Source organism: Vitis vinifera, chromosome 14 (assembly GCF_030704535.1).
Source record: "Vitis vinifera cultivar Pinot Noir 40024 chromosome 14, ASM3070453v1".
Lineage (NCBI taxonomy): Eukaryota > Viridiplantae > Streptophyta > Magnoliopsida > Vitales > Vitaceae > Vitis > Vitis vinifera.
The window spans coordinates 4,227,380-4,246,275 of record NC_081818.1 but is presented as its reverse complement, the minus strand read 5'-3'; the positions used below and the strand labels follow the sequence as shown (position 1 = coordinate 4,246,275).

The 18,896-nt window shown below is 35.0% G+C and overlaps 1 pseudogene; it reads left to right on the top strand.

Annotated features, from left to right (window-relative positions):
• Positions 1–16,228: 16,228 nt before the first annotated feature.
• On the top strand, positions 16,229–18,797 carry LOC104881457 (probable LRR receptor-like serine/threonine-protein kinase RKF3; annotated as a pseudogene).
• The last annotated feature ends 99 nt before the right edge of the window (positions 18,798–18,896 follow it).

Below are 18,896 nucleotides of genomic sequence, written 5' to 3'. Positions count from 1 at the left end.
TTTCTCATTCATTAATTATTAAAAAAGAAAAGAAAAAAAATGCATTAATATTTTTTTATTATTGAATTAATGGATGACAAGGCCATTATGGATCAATTTTTTTAAGGAAAATTATTGGATAGATGTCAAAAAGATGCTTATTTATTAAATTCCTGAATGACTCAAATTTTAAGATGTCAATTTTACCCTTTGCTAAACTTTTTTTTTTTTTTTTATTACTCCAAAAAAATTGGAAAGGTGAATAATGAGATTATTATTGTAAATGAAGAGTAATGAATGACCACATTGATGGTCATTATGAACTCCATTTACTCATCTTTAAGATGAGTAATGGGAGTTCATATTATGAAGCCTATAAAAGGCTTCTTACCCTCCCATGTAAGAGCATCCCGAGAAAAAGAAAGAAAAGTTTTTCCTCTCATTCTCTCTCTCTCTTTTTCATTCTCTCAACTCTCTTCTCTGATTTTTTTTCTTCCTTATTATATATCAAAGTAAAGATATATTTTATCTCTACTACTTTGATTTGCATTATATTTGTCCTTGTTTTACAACACGTTATCAGCACGAATTGCTCTGAAGGTAATTCTCGTATATTATTGTTGATTTGTTTTGTTACATATTGTTAAAAGTTATAAACAAATTATTTGATTTTGTTATACCAATGCTATCAAGTTATTATAACTAATTTTAATAATATTGTTTTGTCATATATATGAAGTTATTTGACAATGCCGAATATCACAAAACTCGAATTTGTGGCACTTGACATTTCGGGAAAGAACTATCTATCTTGGATCCTTGATGCTGAATTACATCTTGATGCAATGAACCTTGGAGCTACGATCAAACAAGGAAATCAAGCATCCCTGCAGGATCGCGGCAAAAGCATTGATTTTCCTTCACCATCACTTCCATGAAGGTTTAAAAAATGAGTATCTTACAGTAAAGGACCCTTTTACTCTATGGAGTAATTTGAAGGAAAGATATGACCACCAGAAAACTGTGATTCTCCCAAAAGCTCGATATGATTGGATGCACCTAAGGTTGCAAGATTTTAAAACTGTTAGTGAATACAACTCTGCACTTTTCAAAATCAGCTCTCAATTAAAGTTGTGTGGAGAAAAAATCACAGAGGAAGACATGTTAGAGAAAACTTTTGCTACGTTTCATGCCTCGAATGTGCTCCTGCAGCAGCAATATCGAGAGCGTAGATTTACAAAATATTCTGAATTAATATCATGTCTTCTTGTTGCTGAACAAAATAATGAGCTTTTGATGAGAAATCACCAGTCTCGTCCAACTAGATTTGAACCATTCCCTGAAGTGAATGCAATATCGTCTCAAACTCGTGGACGTGGACGTGGACGAGGACGAGGACGTGGTCGTGGTCGTGGAAGAAATCCCCAATACCATGGTTCTTATAGTAATAATTCTCAGAAAATGAAAGCCTCATTACACCACCAGAAGTGGAACAATACTGAGACAATACAAGAAAATGGGAAACGTTTACAAGATAAACCTCCTAAGAACCATGAGAATAATTGTTATAGATGTGGTATGAAGGGGCATTGGTCGCATACCTGTCGTACGCCCAAACATTTTGTCGACCTTTACCAAGCATCAATAAAAGCTAAAGGAAAAGTGATAGAGATGAACTTTACCGATGGTGATGGATTGGACCTAACCTACTATGACATTGATTTCTTTGGAGGTCCCAATGAAAAAACAGACCATTTGATAAATGATGAAAAAATTAACATTGATTGATGTTACTTTATATATAAAATAATATATTATTATGTCTTATATTTACATCTGATTTACTTTATTATTTACATTATGCCCTGTTTTCTTGTTATATCTGAAATCCATGTGTTATTTGGTCTCAAGATGAATGAGGATGATGTATGTCTCGCAGACTGTGCGACCACGCACACAATTCTTCGAGATAAAAGATATTTCCTCGAATTGACATTAATAAAAGCTAATGTAAGTACCATATCTGGTACTACAAACTTAGTTGAAGGCTCTGGAAGAGCAAACATAACATTGCCAAATGGAACTAGATTCCATATAAATGACACGTTATATTCTAGCAAATCCAGAAGAAATTTGCTCAGTTTTAAAGATATCCGTAGAAATGGATATCATATTGAAACTATGAATGAAGATAATGTAGAATATCTTTATATTACTTCCATTATATCTTGCCAGAAGCTTATAATGGAAAAACTCCCGATTTTTTCCTCTGGGTTGTATCATACAACTATAAAGCCTATTGAATCATATGTTGTCGTGAACCAGAAGTTCAACGACCCAAAAGTTTTTGTCCTTTGGCATGACAGGTTAGGTCACCCAGGGTCTTCAATGATGCGTCGAATAATCGAACACTCACATGGGCATCCACTAAAGAACCAGAAGATTCTTTCGCCCAATGAATACTCATGTGTTGCCTGCTCACAAGGTAAATTGATAATCAGACCATCTTTTACTAAAGTCATATCTGAGTCACCAATCTTTTTAGAAAGAATACATGGGGACATATGAGGGCCTATCCATCCACCATGTGGACCATTCCGTTATTTTATGATCTTAATAGATGCTTCTACTAGGTGGTCACATGTTTGTCTGCTTTCTACACGTAACGTAGCCTTTGCTAGACTCCTTGCACAAATAATCAGATTACAAGCACAATTTCCAGATTATCCAAATACGTCTTGATAATGCTGGCGAATTTACTTCTCAAACATTCATTGACTATTGCATGTCAATAGGGATAAATATTGAGCATCTTGTTGCTCATACTCATACCCAGAATGGTTTAGCAGAATCCTTCATCAAACGTCTCCAATTAATAGCTCGACCATTACTAATGAAAACCAAATCACCTACTTCCGCCTGGGGACATGCTATTATGCATGCTACAGCTTTAGTCCGTATTCGACCTACAACTTACCATGAATACTCCCCTTCACAACTTGTGCTTGGAAAACAACCAAATATCTCTCACTTACGAATCTTTGGTTGTGCAGTATATGTACCAATTGCACCTACACAACGCACTAAAACGGGTCCCCAACGAAGACTTGGGGTTTATGTAGGTTTTGATTCTCCATCTATCATAAGATATCTTGAACCTTTGACAAGCGATGTTTTTACAGCCCGTTTTGCGGATTGTCATTTTAATGAGAGTGTTTTCCCATCATTAGGGAAAGAAAAGTCGATTCCTGAAGAGCGACGAGAAATTATTTGGAAGACATCTACTATGACCCATCTTGATCCTCGTACAAATCAATGTGAACTAGAAGTTCAAAGGATCATTCATTTGCAAAATCTTACAAATCAATTACCAGATGCATTCATTGATATAAAGAAAGTGACAAAGTCACATATCCCGACTGCAAATACTTCAGCACGGATTGATGTCCCTGTAGGACAGTTAACAAATGAATCTAAGATACGCCTGAAGCGTGGTAGACTTGTCGGCTCAAAGGATGTAACTCCCCGGAAGAGGAGAACCCAAGAAAAACTTGGCACTCTAGAAGATACCATCAAAATGACTGATCAAGTTAAAATTGATAAATCTATAGCCCTAGAAGAGGCACAAATAATGCAGAAAACCCTTGAAGAGGCACATATTGAACAAGAAGCCCCTGAAGAGGCACAAGTACCTGAAAATTGTGAGATCTCAGTAAGTTATGTACAAACGGGAGAAAAATGGGATCGAAATAATATTGTTATTAACAATATTTTTGCTTTCCAAGTGACCTTTGATATCATAAGAAATGATGAAGATCCCGAACCACGAAATGTGGAAGAATGTCGACATAGAAATGATTGGCCAAAATGGAAAGAAGCTATATAGGCAGAATTAAACTCATTAACAAAACGAGAAGTTTTTGGACCTGTAGTCCAAACACCTGAAGATGTAAAGCCTGTTGGGTACAAATGGGTATTTGTACGAAAGCGCAATGAGAATAATAAGATCATAAGATATAAAGCGCGATTATTAGTACAAGGTTTCTCGCAGAGACCTGGTATTGACTACGAGGAAACATATTCTCCCGTCATGAATGCAATCACATTTCGTTTCTTAATTAGTTTGGCAGTCTCAGAAGGACTGGATATACGTCTCATGGATGTTATTACAACATATTTATATGGATCCATGGATAATGATATATATATGAAAATCCCCGAAGGATTTAAATTGCCTGATGCAAATAATACAAAGCCTCGTAGCATGTACTCAATCAAGTTACAACGATCCTTGTATGAATTAAAGCAATCTGGACGCATGTGGTACAATCGCCTTAGTGAATACTTGCTAAAAGAAGGGTATGTGAATAACCCTATATGCCCATGCATCTTCATTAAGAAATCAGAAACCGGATTTGCAATTATTGTAGTGTATGTTGATGACTTAAATCTTGTTGGAACTCCTGAAGAGCTCACAAGAACAACAAATTACTTGAAAAATGAATTTGAGATGAAAGATCTTGGAAAAACAAAATTTTATCTCGGCCTGCAGATCGAGCATTTTCCAAATGGAGTTTTAGTACATCAATCAACATACATTAAGAAAGTTTTGAAGCGTTTTTATATGGATAAAGCGCATCCTTTAAGTTCTCCAATGGTTGTCCGATCACTTGATGTGAAAAATGATCCATTTCGTCCTTGCGAAAAGGATGAAGAGTTACTTGGTCCTGAAGTACCATATCTTAGTGCTATTGGTGCACTTATGTATCTTGCCAATTGTACACGTCCAGACATTGCTTTTTCTGTCAATTTATTAGCAAGATACAGTTCCGCTCCAACTTGAAGACATTGGAATGGTATCAAACATATACTGCGTTATCTTCACGGAACTACTGATATAGGTTTATTTTACTCAAGGGAATCAAAGCAACAATTGCTTGGATATGCAGATGCAGGATATCTTTCAGATCCACATAAAGGCAGATCACAAACAGGGTATGTGTTTAATTGCAATGGTACTGCTATTTCATGGAGATCTGTCAAACAAACAATGGTAGCCACATCATCAAATCATTCAGAAATACTGGCAATTCATGAAGCAAGTCGTGAATGTATATGGCTAAGATCTATTATCCAGCATATTCGGGAATCATGTGGACTCTCCTCTATCAAAGGTGACCCGACAATATTATTTGAAGATAATGTTGCATGCATTGCACAAATAACAGGGGATTATATTAAAGGAGATAGAACTAAACACATTTCACCAAAATTCTTTTGTACACATGAACTCTAGAAGAGTGGTGAAATTGATGTGCAACAAATACGCTCAAGTGATAATCTAGCAGATTTATTCACAAAATCATTGCCAACCTCAACATTCAAGAAGTTAATACACAGGATTGGAATGCGTCAACTCAAGGATATCGACATGATGGGGAGTATGCTTGTAAAATGGTGTTAGTGTACTGTACTTTTTTTTCCTTCGTCCAGGTTTTGTCCTACTGGGTTTTACTGGCAAGGTTTTTAACGAGGCAGTCCTAATATACCAAGAAAAGAATATTGTACTCTTTTTCCTTAGCTAGGTTTTTCCTATAGGGTTTTTTTACTAGCAAGGTTTTAATGAGGCATATTCTTTTAATATGGTAGTCATCCAAGGGGGAGTGTTGTAAATGAAGAGTAATGAATGACCACATTGATGGTCATTATGAACTCCATTTACTCATCTTTAAGATGAGTAATGGGAGTTCATATTATGAAGCCTATAAAAGGCTTCTTACCCTCCCATGTAAGAGCATCCCGAGAAAAAGAAAGAAAAGTTTTTCCTCTCATTCTCTCTCTCTCTTTTTCATTCTCTCAACTCTCTTCTCTGATTTTTTTTTTCTTCCTTATTATATATCAAAGTAAAGATATTTTTTATCTCTACTACTTTGATTTGCATTATATTTGTCCTTGTTTTACAACAATTACAACTTCACCCTTTCCTTTATCTTTTCTCCATTATTCCTTTGCCTACTTGGAATTGCAAAAATAAGAATTTTTTTTTTCTCATCATTCATTTGCTTACGTGGAATATCAATTGAATAACATACAAATATTAACTTGTTAGTATAACATAAGAAAAAAAAAATAATTTTATTTGTATTGTAAGTGTAGTGTATTTATTTTGTACCTATTTTTTATGACAAAATTAGGTAATGTTTTTTTTTACTTAATTTTAAATAGAATTTAAAATAAAACAATACTTATTAGTATTAAGTATTAAGTTATTTATTTTTTTAATATTATATTTCTATGAAGTATTAAGAAATAAATAAAAACCATTAAGATACTTTTAGCATTCAAGAAAAGCTAAGGTGGTGTTTGTTTTTTTTAGTTTTTTGCTAAAAACAATTTGTTTTTAGAATTTAAGTTGTTTGTTTTTCTACTTTTTCATGACTTATTATAAACTTTTTACTAAATATAAAAAACCAAAATATATAACTTTTTCTAAATAAAAAATAATAATATATTGGTTTTTATTTACTTTTTAATACTTAATAGAAATAAAATACTATAAAAACAAACAATTTAATATTTAACACCATTAAGTATTAAGGTTCTATTTAGAATTAAGTAAAAAAATAAACACCACCTAAATATTATACTTTTTTATACCTCATGACATCCAAAAGATCATAAGAGTGTATTAATATCATTGATGTATTGAAATTAAAAAAAAAATGTAAAAATTAGGATAAAAACACCATACAAAGAAAAACAAGGAGAAAAAAAAAACTAAAATGATATAATTTTAAAAATTATTTAATTATGAAAAAACTAAAGATGATCAACCACTCTGCATCATTTTCTAAATATGATGTTTCCAATCCCGATGAATAAAATTAATTTCAAAACCTTTTAAATGAAGTCAACAGACTAGAAATACCATATAGAATATAAGAAGCGATCACAAAAGGAATTTTCAGTGAAATTGGGTCAATCTTTCTCTTATCGAAAAATGTATTTTCTCTTACATATTTATTAGATCTTTAAAGGTGAGAAATATGAAGTGTTGAATAGTCTGAATCCATTGTGCACACCGAAACTATATTGCATGAAACTACATTGGATAATTTTCTTGATGATATCGGATCCTAGGAGTCATACCAAAAGGGTGGAATTTGAATATAGGTATAATCGATCAAATTATATTAAAATATCTCGTGTATTTTTGTATGTGGATTATCTTATTTTTTTGTTTTGAAATAAAATAGTTAAGGGTTGAATGCAAAACATTATAGGCAGATAAGGGTCGAAAATGTTTAAGGAAACGAATGAGGACCCATTTGAAAGAAAGCTAAAAGACAATGGTGAGATCAAAGGAAGAGTGTTGTTTTGTCTCCAAGGAAGGAGAAAAGAGAACGGTCTAAAACATGCCAAAACATGGAATCATCAAATTTTATATTGTTGTTTCCTCACTAAGCCCTAATTTAATATTTTGAATTGTATTAACCATTAAGACCTTAGGCAAATTCGAGAACATAGAAGCAACACACAAGCACCTTTGAGGGAAACTAACTATTGATATACTCATGCACTCTCAAGAATATGTACAACACTCAAGGCCTTGTTTGATAATTATTTTTAAAAACAATTTTGAAAAATAATTTTTGACAATAATTTTAAAAAATTGTTTTATAATATTTTGTAAAATAAAAGTTTGTTTAAGAATTAAAAATGATTTTAACCTATTTTTAATATTTTTAAATATGTTTTAAAAATAATTTTTATATTTAGGACTTTGTTTTTAATCATTTTACTACATGCTTGTGTAATTATTTTTAAAACAATCTTTAAAAAATAAACTAAAATAAGTTAAAATAATTAAAAATGTTTTTATTTTCTTTTTAAACGTGTTTTCTTATTTCTTTGCTCTACATAATAGAAAACTGTTATCGAAAGTAGATACCAAATTGGTCTTGTGTCTTTTTTTTTTCATTTAGGAAAAGTGTTTTTCCTATGACTCATTTGAAAACCTTCTTTTTATTCAGGAAAAATGTGTTTCCATACTATCATTAAAAATACCCATAAAAAAACTTAAAATAATTCAAATTTCATGTTGTCACAAAAAATATAGTACATGAATGATTAAATGTAATATTTATATACTCAGAATGTAGCATCTAAATGATTCAAAGTAGTAACTTTGATCAAAAAGTATACAAAATCCAAATTATTGTTAGATAGACGGATGAAGTTTGGATTTTATAAACTCGGTTAAGATGTTGTCACTTTTTTTTTTTAAATTATCTAAATCATTGTCTTATTTATATGTAGGTAGCTTATATATATATATATATATATATATATATATATATATATATATATATATATATATATATATATATATATATATATATATATATATATATATCTTTAGTTCATAATTTAAAAAACTTAGATGAAGTCTCTACGATATATATTTGGAATAGAAATCTGAACCAACTTATACCTAATCAATATGTGATGTTCAACATATTGATTATTTACCCACGTATTTTAAAAGAAAATATCATTTTTGTAAGAAAAGGGTAAAAATATTTTTATCAAAAACAGATAATTTTTAGGGTTAAAAAAAAGTGAAGGTTAGATTTAGGATGATTTCATTTTTTTTATGTCTTACCTCGGATAAGGAAAAAAGTTGTGCATTACTGTAACCAGTCTTTGAAGCATGGTTCGTCGTGCAGGTCATGTAGAGATCGTTTGTCACGTTTGGAAGAGGCCTACTTTCGTGGTCCTGACATTGGAAATGTCTCAAACTGTACTGGGTATCCCTTTATCTGTGCTGCTGCTTTGGTCAATCCGTTCGGGCCTACCGACTTACGGACCACACAGGGTTTGTTCTTGCTCGATTTCAGTTCAGGCCCAAAGGCCACTAAGAGACACAAAAATGTGGTTTTTGGGGTTGTGATGGGCAGTTCTGTTGGGTTATTGGTGACGGTTGTTGGGGTTTGGGTATTGTGGAGGCGGCACAGTAGAAGGCAGAGGAGGAGCAACCAATTTACAGGCCCAATTTCAGTGCTAATGATGACTATGTAAGCTGAATACACGTTCACACGTTCTCACTTCATGATGTGGTCCAACACTTTGACCACGTCCTCCACCATATCACTTCTGCTGCGGTTAAGGAGCTAACAACTACTCAACGTGGTGGCAAGAACAACGTCGTATGATGGAAGCCACAGATATAAAGATTTTAAAAAGAAAAATGGTCCCGAACTCGTCTGTTATTATCTTCAGAAACACCATCTAAACAAAGGGAGATTAGAGTTTGGAAATCAAGTTTTTGAAACCGACTACAATGACTGGAGGTAAGTAGACTATTCTTAGTCTTTTTCAGTTTTGATTCATATTGCAAATCCATTGGAATCATATATATATATATAGCATGTAAACAACTTACATTTGGTATCAGAGCACGTTAAATCTTACCTCTGTTTTGTATTAATTCTAAATGAAAATTCTTGTTATTATGATCTCTCTAAATTATTTAAACAATGGTTGCTTGAGGCGATCCAAAGGGTTGGCGTAATTCTTTCAGAAAACGCCATTACAGGCAGCCATTCAGGCGCCGTTTTCGGGTGCTTCAGCGGCACTGTTAAGGCGCCATTGGAGACACCATTGGGAGTGCATTTTGGGGCTGCAACCAGCGCCATTTTCAAGCACCATACCAGCCCCGTTCAGGCACCATACCAGCCCCGTTCAGGCACCACTTGCAGCACCATTGAAAGTCCATTTTTTGGCGCTGCAACCAGTCCATTTTCAGGCGCCATACCAGCCCCGTTCAGGCACCACTTGCAGCACCATTGAAAGTTCATTTTTTGGTGCTGCAACCAGTCCATTTTCAGGCGCCATACCAGCCCCGTTCAGGCACCACATGCAGCACCATTGAAAGTCCATTTTTTGGGGCTGCAACTAGTCCATTTAAGGCTCTATACCAGTGCCATTTTAGGCGTCTTTTCGCGTCGGCAAGAGGCGCCCTTTGGGAGTGCCGTTCAGGCGCTATTCGCAGCGGCTGGAAGTCACCAGTGAGGACTTACTTGCTAGTGATGTTGGTAGCCGGAAGGCACCCGTGAGGCTCTTTATGCCTCTGATGCAGGTGGCTCCATGGCTAGCTAGTGATGAAGCAATCCACAAGGGTGGCGGTAAATTAGAACCTAGAGAGAGAATGGGTTCTATTAAGTGTTGGGCCATGTATTAAATGGAAATTTGGGCCTTGGTATAAGAGGCTATTGGGATCATTAAGCTCAATGCATGCCAATAGCCCATTTTACAAAATTATGGGCTTTAAGTTTTGGTTCATTGAATGATGGTTAAAATTGGGCTAGTTTAGGCCCTTTTTGGCCCGATTTGAATTTTTATTTTACTTTTATTGGGCATATAATTGATTGTGTTTTATTTGGATTTAGGCATTCATTCATAATCTGAAACCTTTAAATTATTATTATTATTTTTAAATTATCATGTAAATTTTATACATGCAAAATAAATAATTATATATTGTTTTATATGTTTGTAGCCTAAATTAAAGTAGTAGCTCTTAATGCATGCAATTATTGCCTGAATTTGAGTTAGATATATTAAAATTATATCATATAGTTTTAATGTCTAGTGAAACCATATGATTTTTTAAATAATTAAGGAATAGCCACAGCATCCTTAATTATATAAAAATTATATATTAAGTAAATAAGGATCACATTATGGACATTAATTGTAATTAATTATATAAATATGATGATTTTGCCCCACAGGGTTTTCACTATGTTTATATAATTAATTAGGATAAAATATTAAAATTAATTTTTCCTAATTTACCCACAGGAGTTAGGAAGAATTAATTTATTAGGTTTATCATAAAGATTATAGACAGAAAATATCAAACTATATTCATAATAAATTTCATAATTCAATAAAATAGTTTGATAAAGTCTATCATAAAGATAATTAATTTGATTGAATTAAAGATTTAGCCCACAAGCAATTTTTAATAAAATTAGATTAAATTTTAAGCATGTTCTACATTGGTAAAGCATGAATTTATATTAAAGCCTCAAAATTTTTTAATAAGCTTGTAATCCTTTTGTGCAGTTTTACCTAGCATATCTGATATTCATTGTGAGGTTCCTGAACTTAGAAGAGATAACTTTAAGATATGGAAGGAGAGAATTCTTCTTCAATTAGGGTGCATGGACATAGACTATGCCATAAGGAAAGATGAACTACATAAGATCACTGATACCAGCACCTCTGAAAAAATACTATTGTACGAACGCTGGGAGAAATCTAATCGGCTCAGCGTGATGTACATAAAGACAAAAATTAGTGCTGGTATACGTGGTTCGATCGAGCAACATGAGAATGTCCGCAAATTGCTCAAGGCTATTGACGAGCAATTCGTCATTTCAGACAAAGCCTTGGCAAGCACCCTGATTATGAAGTTCACATCCCTGAAGCTCACCGGTATAAGAGGTGTACGCGAACACATCATGGAAATGAGGGACATAGTGGCTCAATTGAAGAAACTCGAGGTAGAAATGTCTGAATCATTCTTGGTGCACTTTATCTTTAACACTCTTCCGCCTCAGTATGGACCTTTCAAAATCTCTTACAACACACATAAGGATAAGTGGTCTATCAATGAATTGATGACCATGTGTGTTCAAGAGGAAGGAAGGTTATTGATGGAACAAGAAGAAAGTGCCATGCTGGTGACGCAAAGGAAAGGAAAGAAAGGAAAATCTCAAGCTAGTCAGAGAGGGAAGCAACAAATTCCTCCCAAATATGACATTAAGAAAGACGAAAAGTGTTTTTTCTGTAAAAAGAAAGGACACGTGAAGAAGAAATGTCTGAAATTTCAGAAATGGCTTGAGAAGAAAGGTAACCCTACCTCATTTGTTTGTTATGAATCTAATATGGTTAATGTAAATACCAACACATGGTGGATTGATTCTGGATCTACAATCCACATTTCAAATTCCTTGCAGGGTATGCAAAACCTAAGGAAGCCAGTGACAAGTGAGCAATTCATTTTATCCAGAAACAAGATGGGCTCGCATGTGGAAGCAATAGGGACATGTTATTTAACTTTAAATAGTGGTTTTGTTTTAGAATTGCAAAAGACCTTTTATGTACCAAGTTTCTCACGAAACTTGATTTCAGTTTCTAGACTTGTACCGTTTGGATATTCCTTTCATTTTTCAGAAACATCTTTCAGTTTGATTTATAAATCTGATTGTGTTGGGAATGGTATTTTGTCTGATGGTCTTTATTGCATATTCTTACAAAATGATACCACTCATAATTCATTACATGTCCAAACTGGCATTAAAATATGTGTTGTTAATGAGGATTCCTCTACATTGTGGCACCGGAGATTAGGTCATATCTCCATAGATAGAATCAAAAGATTGGTGAATGATGGGGTACATAATACTCTAGATTTTACTGACTTTGAAACTTGTGTGGACTGCATTAAGGGAAAGCATACCAACAAGTCAAAGAGAGGTGCTACTAGGAGTTCTACCATACTAGAGATCATACATACTGATATATGTAGTCTTAACATGGACTCTCATGGTCAGAAATACTTCATCTCTTTCATAGATGATCTCTCACGATACATGTATCTCTACATACTTCATAATAAAAATGAAGTTTTAGAAGCCTTTAAAGTTTTCAACGCAGAAGTAAAGAAACAATATGGTAAACAAATTAAGATCGTGAGATCAGATAGAGGTGGAGAATATTATGGTAGATACTTGGAAGATGGACAATCACCTGGGCCATTTGCAAAGTTTCTTCAAGAACATGGGATTGTTGCCCAATACACCATGTCTGGTTCTCCAGACCAAAATGGTGTAGCAGAAAGAAGAAACCGAACTTTATTGGACATGGTGAGGAGTATGCTTAGCAGCTCAAAACTTCCTAAATTCTTGTGGACTGAAGCACTTAAGACAGCAGTAGATATATTAAACCGAGTTCCAACCAAGGCTGTCCCAAAAAAGCCATTTGAGTTATTGAAAGATTGGAAACCGAGTTTGCGACATATGCGTGTTTGGGGATGCTCGTCTGAAGTGAGAATTTATAATCCACAGGAGAAGAAACTAGACCCAAGGACTATTAGTGGGTATTTCATTGGATATGCTGAAAAGTCTAAGGGGTACAGATTTTACTGTCCATCTCACAGCATTAGGATTGTGGAATCGAGAAATGCTAAATTTCTTGAATATGACTTGGTTAGTGGGAGCGATCAATTCAGAAACATAGTTTCTGATATTGATCATACAAAGTCTCAACCTTCCACTTTAAGTGATAGATTGTTTATTGTTCATAACACCCCTCAAGTACAATCGGGTGTAGAACGAACAATCGCTGAAGTTCAACCAGTCGTTGAAGTTCCACAAGTTGTTGACAATATTCCAGTAGATCAAGTTGATCAGGAGTTTCCTGACACTTCTAAACAACAAGTTGAACCTCATACTTCCTTAGAAGATATTGGTGCAACCTTAAGAAGGTCTACTCGAACTAAGAGGTTAGCAATTCCTAATGATTATGTAGTGCATCTATAGGAATGTGACTACAATATAGGAGCAGAAAATGATCCCGAATTTTCTTCACAAGCCATGAGTTGTAAAGAATCAGAATTGTGGTACAATGCCATGAAGGATGAGATGAGTTCCATGAAGTGCAACGATGTTTGGGACCTTGTTGAGTTGCCTAATGGTGCAAAAACCATTGGTTGTAAATGGGTTTTTAAGACAAAGAAAGACTCATTAGGCAACATTGAGAGATACAAGGCTAGACTTGTTGCAAAGGGGTTCACTCAGAAAAAAGGAATCGATTACACGGAAACCTTTTCTCCTGTATCTAAGAAAGATTCCTTACGCATTATATTGGCATTAGTAGCCCACTTTGATTTGGAATTGCAACAAATGGATGTGAAAACAACATTTCTTAAGGGAGAGCTAGAGGAGGAGGTTTACATGAAACAACCTGAAGGATTCCCCTCTAGTGATGGTGAGCAATTGGTTTGTAAGCTTAAGAAATCCATATACGGTTTAAAACAAGCATCCCGCCAATGGTATTTAAAATTCCATAACATAATTTCTTCATTTGGTTTTGAAGAAAATGTTATGGATCAATGCATATACCTTAAGGTCAGTGGGAGTAAAGTTTGTTTTCTTGTTTTATATGTGGATGACATCTTACTTGCAACCAATGATAAGGGTTTACTTCATGAGGTAAAACAATTCCTCTCTAAAAATTTCGACATGAAGGATATGGGTGAGACATCTTATGTCATTGGCATTAAGATCCATAGAGACATATTTCAAGGTACCTTAGGTTTGTCTCAAGAGACCTATATCAATAAAGCTTTAGAGAGATTTCGGATGAAGAATTGTTCACCTAGTGTTTCTCCTATAGTGAAGGGTGATAGGTTCAATCTGGACCAATGCCCGAAAAATGATCTTGAGAGGGAACAAATGAAGAACATTCCATACGCTTCTGCAATTGGAAGTCTAATGTATGCTCAAGTCTGCACAAGGCCTGACATTGCATTTATTGTTGGAATGTTAGGACGATATCAGAGTAACCCAGGTAAGGACCACTGGAAAGCTGCAAAGAAAGTGATGAGATATCTTCAAGGACCAAAGATTACAAGCTTATGTACAGACGGACAAGCAATTTAGAGGTTGTTGGCTACTCAGATTCAAATTTTGCTGGTTGTGTTGATTCACGTAAATCAACATCTGGATACATTTTTATATTGGCCGGTGGAGCTATATCTTGGAGGAGCGTTAAGCAGACCATGACTGCTACTTCTACTATGGAAGCTAAGTTCATATCTTGTTTTGAGGCTACTTCACATGGTGTATGGCTTAAGAGTTTTATTTCCGGGCTTAGAGTTATGGATTCAATATCTAGGCCATTGAGTATATATTGCGACAATTCAGCTGCAGTCTTTATGGCGAAGAACAATAAAAGTGGAAGTCAAAGCAAACACATCGACATTAAGTATCTAGCCATAAGAGAACGTGTTAAAGAAAAGAAAGTGGTTATTGAGCACATTAGCACTGAATTGATGATCGTTGATCCTTTGACTAAGGGCATGCCACCATTGAAATTCAAGGATCATGTAGTGAACATGGGACTTAGTTCCCTTATGTAGTTTCTATTGTACAAACTCTTATTATGATGTTTTCTCATATTGATGCGTACTTTTTATTTAATTTTGAGAAAATTCAACTTCATTGGACCAAGAATGAACATAGGGTTTATTCATTAAGTAATATTGCCACATAAAGTATAATGTTAAGAAATGAGTACACTATAATACATGGAAGGTAACACTCGTTAAATAGAGGATTTATCGCCATGATTCATGTATTTGTTACTTAATGGGACAATTGATGGACTGAATTAGGACATTAGGTTAAAGGTGTGGACCAAGTGGGAGAATGTAAGCTGAATACACGTTCACACGTTCTCACTTCATGATGTGGTCCAACACTTTGACCACATCCTCCACCATCTCACTTCCGCCGCGGTTAAGGAGCCAGCAACTGCTCAACGTGGTGGCAAGAACAACGTGGTATGATGGAAGCCACGGATATAAAGATTTTAAAAAGAAAAATGGTCCCGAACTCGTCTGCTATTATCTTTAGAAACACCATCCAAACAAAGGGAGATTAGAGTTTGGAAATCAAGTTTTTGAAACCGACTACAATGACTGGAGGTAAGTAGACTATTCTTAGTCTTTTTCAGTTTTGATTCATATTGCAAATCCATTGGAATCATATATATATATATATATATATATATATATATATATATAGCATGTAAACAACTTACAGACTAACCATGGAAGTACCAGTTCAGTCATCTTCACACTTGAGGAGATGAAAGAGGCGACCATTGATAAACCGCGAAGATCTCAGCGAGTTTCTCGGCCAAATCAGGACTGAGTCTTGAGCTGCAACGCTTGGAGAAGAAGTTTGTTTGTGTTAGAGTCTTTCTTTCAGTTGGAGTCCTATTATTCTTGCAAGAAGTCCTATTCTTCTGCTAGTTTGTTATTTCTGCTTCCATGATTTAGTTTTGTGCACAATAGTTGTGGCCGTAAGTTTAGGAAGAGTGGTTAGAAAATATATGCATTTAAACTCTTTCAAGGAATAAAAGAATATCAGAAAATTGTTCCAAACAGTGTGGTCTGTTCTCACCCGAAGAGTACACTTTATCTTTATTTCAGGAGCTTTGGCTGGGACCTAACAACCATGAACTTTTCCTGGCAGAACAAAATAGGGAATGGACTATACGGGAATGTTTACAATGGGATATTGCCAGATGGGTCTGAAGTTGCATTGAAAAGGTTCAAAAACTGCACTGCTGCTGGGGATGCAACATTCACACATGAAGTAGTGGTGATTGCAAGTGTTAGGCATGTGAATCTTGTTGCTTTGAGAGGCTACTGTACTGCAACACATCCTTGAGAAGGTCATCAGAGGATAATTGTGCGTAATTTGATGCCACAGGGAAGCCTCCATGACCATCTTTTTTGTTCTGGCATGGAGAAGCTTAGTTGGCCTATTCGTAGAAACATTGCCATTGGAACAGCGTGTGGATTAGCCTACTTACACCATGTAGTGTAGCCTGCAATCACTCATAGAGATGATAAATCTAGTAATATACTTTTGGATGAAACATTTGAACCAAAGCTAGATAATTTTGGCCTTGCAAAGTTTCATCCAGAAGGACTAACTCATATGAGCACCAAGGTTGCTGGCACTCTTGGCTATGTTGCCCCTGAGTATGGTTTATATGGGCAATGGACAGACAGAAGCGATGTTTGTAGCTTTGGGGGTTGTGCTTCTTGAGCTTCTGAGTGGGAATAGAGCACTTATTTCTGACAAAAATGCTGGAACTTCATCCCTTTTGACAGATTGGGCTTGGTCACTTGTTAAGGATGGTAGAGCATTTGATGCAGTCGAATATAACATGCCCATGTTAGGCCCGCCTGAAGAGCATTTGCTGTTCTTGCCTTGCATCCTCAACTACATGCTAGGCCAGCAATGGACCAGATTGTGAAGATACTGGAAAAGCACCTGCCACTTCCTTCTATCCCAGATCGTCCAGCTTCCCTCTTTTTTCCTATTATCTAATATCATATTTTATGGTTGCATAGAAGATCAATTTGCTACAAGGAGCTGATTGTTATGAATCATAGAGAAACATAACTTGAAGGGTACTTGCTTTTCTCCAAAGTAGGCTGTTCTTCATGCTGTCCAGAAATCACAATTCTTGTATGCATTAATTAGTCATAAATCTTTTCTGATATTCCATTACTTCAATTTTTAAATGAAGTCTTCTCATCAATTAAAGATGCTTTTATCTATATAATTGCATCCGTAGTCTTTAGTTTTGAAGAACTAGAGAATTTCTTGGAGATATAGTAAGAGTGCGGAAGAGTGCAAGGGTGTCTTGGAGGTCGCCGTGGCCTGTGCCAGCAGAGATTCATATTGGTTTGAGAAGACTGGTGGAGTAAGCTTGTTTTAACTCCACCAGTTCAGTACCAATCCAAGAGTTGGGTGATATGGCTGGAGACGATATGCAATGATTTTGAAGGATAGATAGAAGCATGTAGAAGTAGTTTGTGATATGTTGTATAGATTTTCTTCTCTCTTGTTCTCAGTTTCCCCAGAGTTGGGGGCACCCCTATTCAACTCATAAATTAAGGTCCTTCAACCCCTTAATTTTCTTATAAGATTATATGCCACAATCTTCTATGCTAAACATCACAAGATACAAAATTGAAAACATACTTTAATTAGTTTGTCTGCCATTGTACACTAGTAAATTTGCCCAGAACCTGTCTTTGTTTATGGTCAAAGTTTCAAGTACTCTCACCTTTCTCCTCTTTTATGCATTCTGCTAGTCTTTTTCCTTGCTTACAGATCTTTCCCCCTTTTTTCCAACACAGACCGGATTAAAATCAGATGTTTTATGATGATAATTGTTGTGCTTACATAAGATAAAAGGAATATGAAACTTTTCAGAGGACTAGCACCATTGCAGCTGAGGAGGCATTTTCACAGGCACAATTTGTATGCTGTTTCTGGTGTCCACACCCATTTACTCATGCACTGATGATGAGACTGAGTTCCACAGCCAAAAAGACAAGTCAATGACACAGCTAAACCCGGATCCCGTGACTGGTAACATAGTCAACAATGCTCAGCTTTATTATATGTATGTTGCTTTGTCTTCAATCATTGTGAAAATTTTATATAATGTCTATTTGATGTCCTAATTTCACGGCATATAATTCAATAATATGCGCGTTGGTCTTAAGAATATTTACAAATATCCTCAAACTCTTGGTTTGCTATAAATCAGATTCCTGTGCAGATTGCATCAATGTTTTCTTCTTTGTTCTTTTGTTTTTGGCTGCACTACTTGCCTCACGGGTCTGAAGAGGCCTGCTAGCTTAACTGGTCAATGTAGCATACTCTGTTTCGAGGAACATGATGCTGCACACAGTCGATAGTATTTGGAATAAATCCTTTTTTCAGGTAGTTAAATCGATAACTTGTACGTACTTTCCACGACAACCATTGTAACACGGTAAAGCAATCAAAGAGAGCATCTCAATTTTTTGACTTGGCACTTCTTGCCAATAATAAGATATTGAGGAAGGCAATTGATTAGGCATTTTCTCCAACATCAACCTCAATAAAGAATCCAACAAATTGTGCTTGAGAATCTCCAACAATGACTATAGAGACATTTTCATTTGCTTCTTAGTTTGACCCAGTGTTAGCAGCCTAAAAACCTTACATGCACTTTCTGCACATGTACTCTATTCAGACTTCATTCAT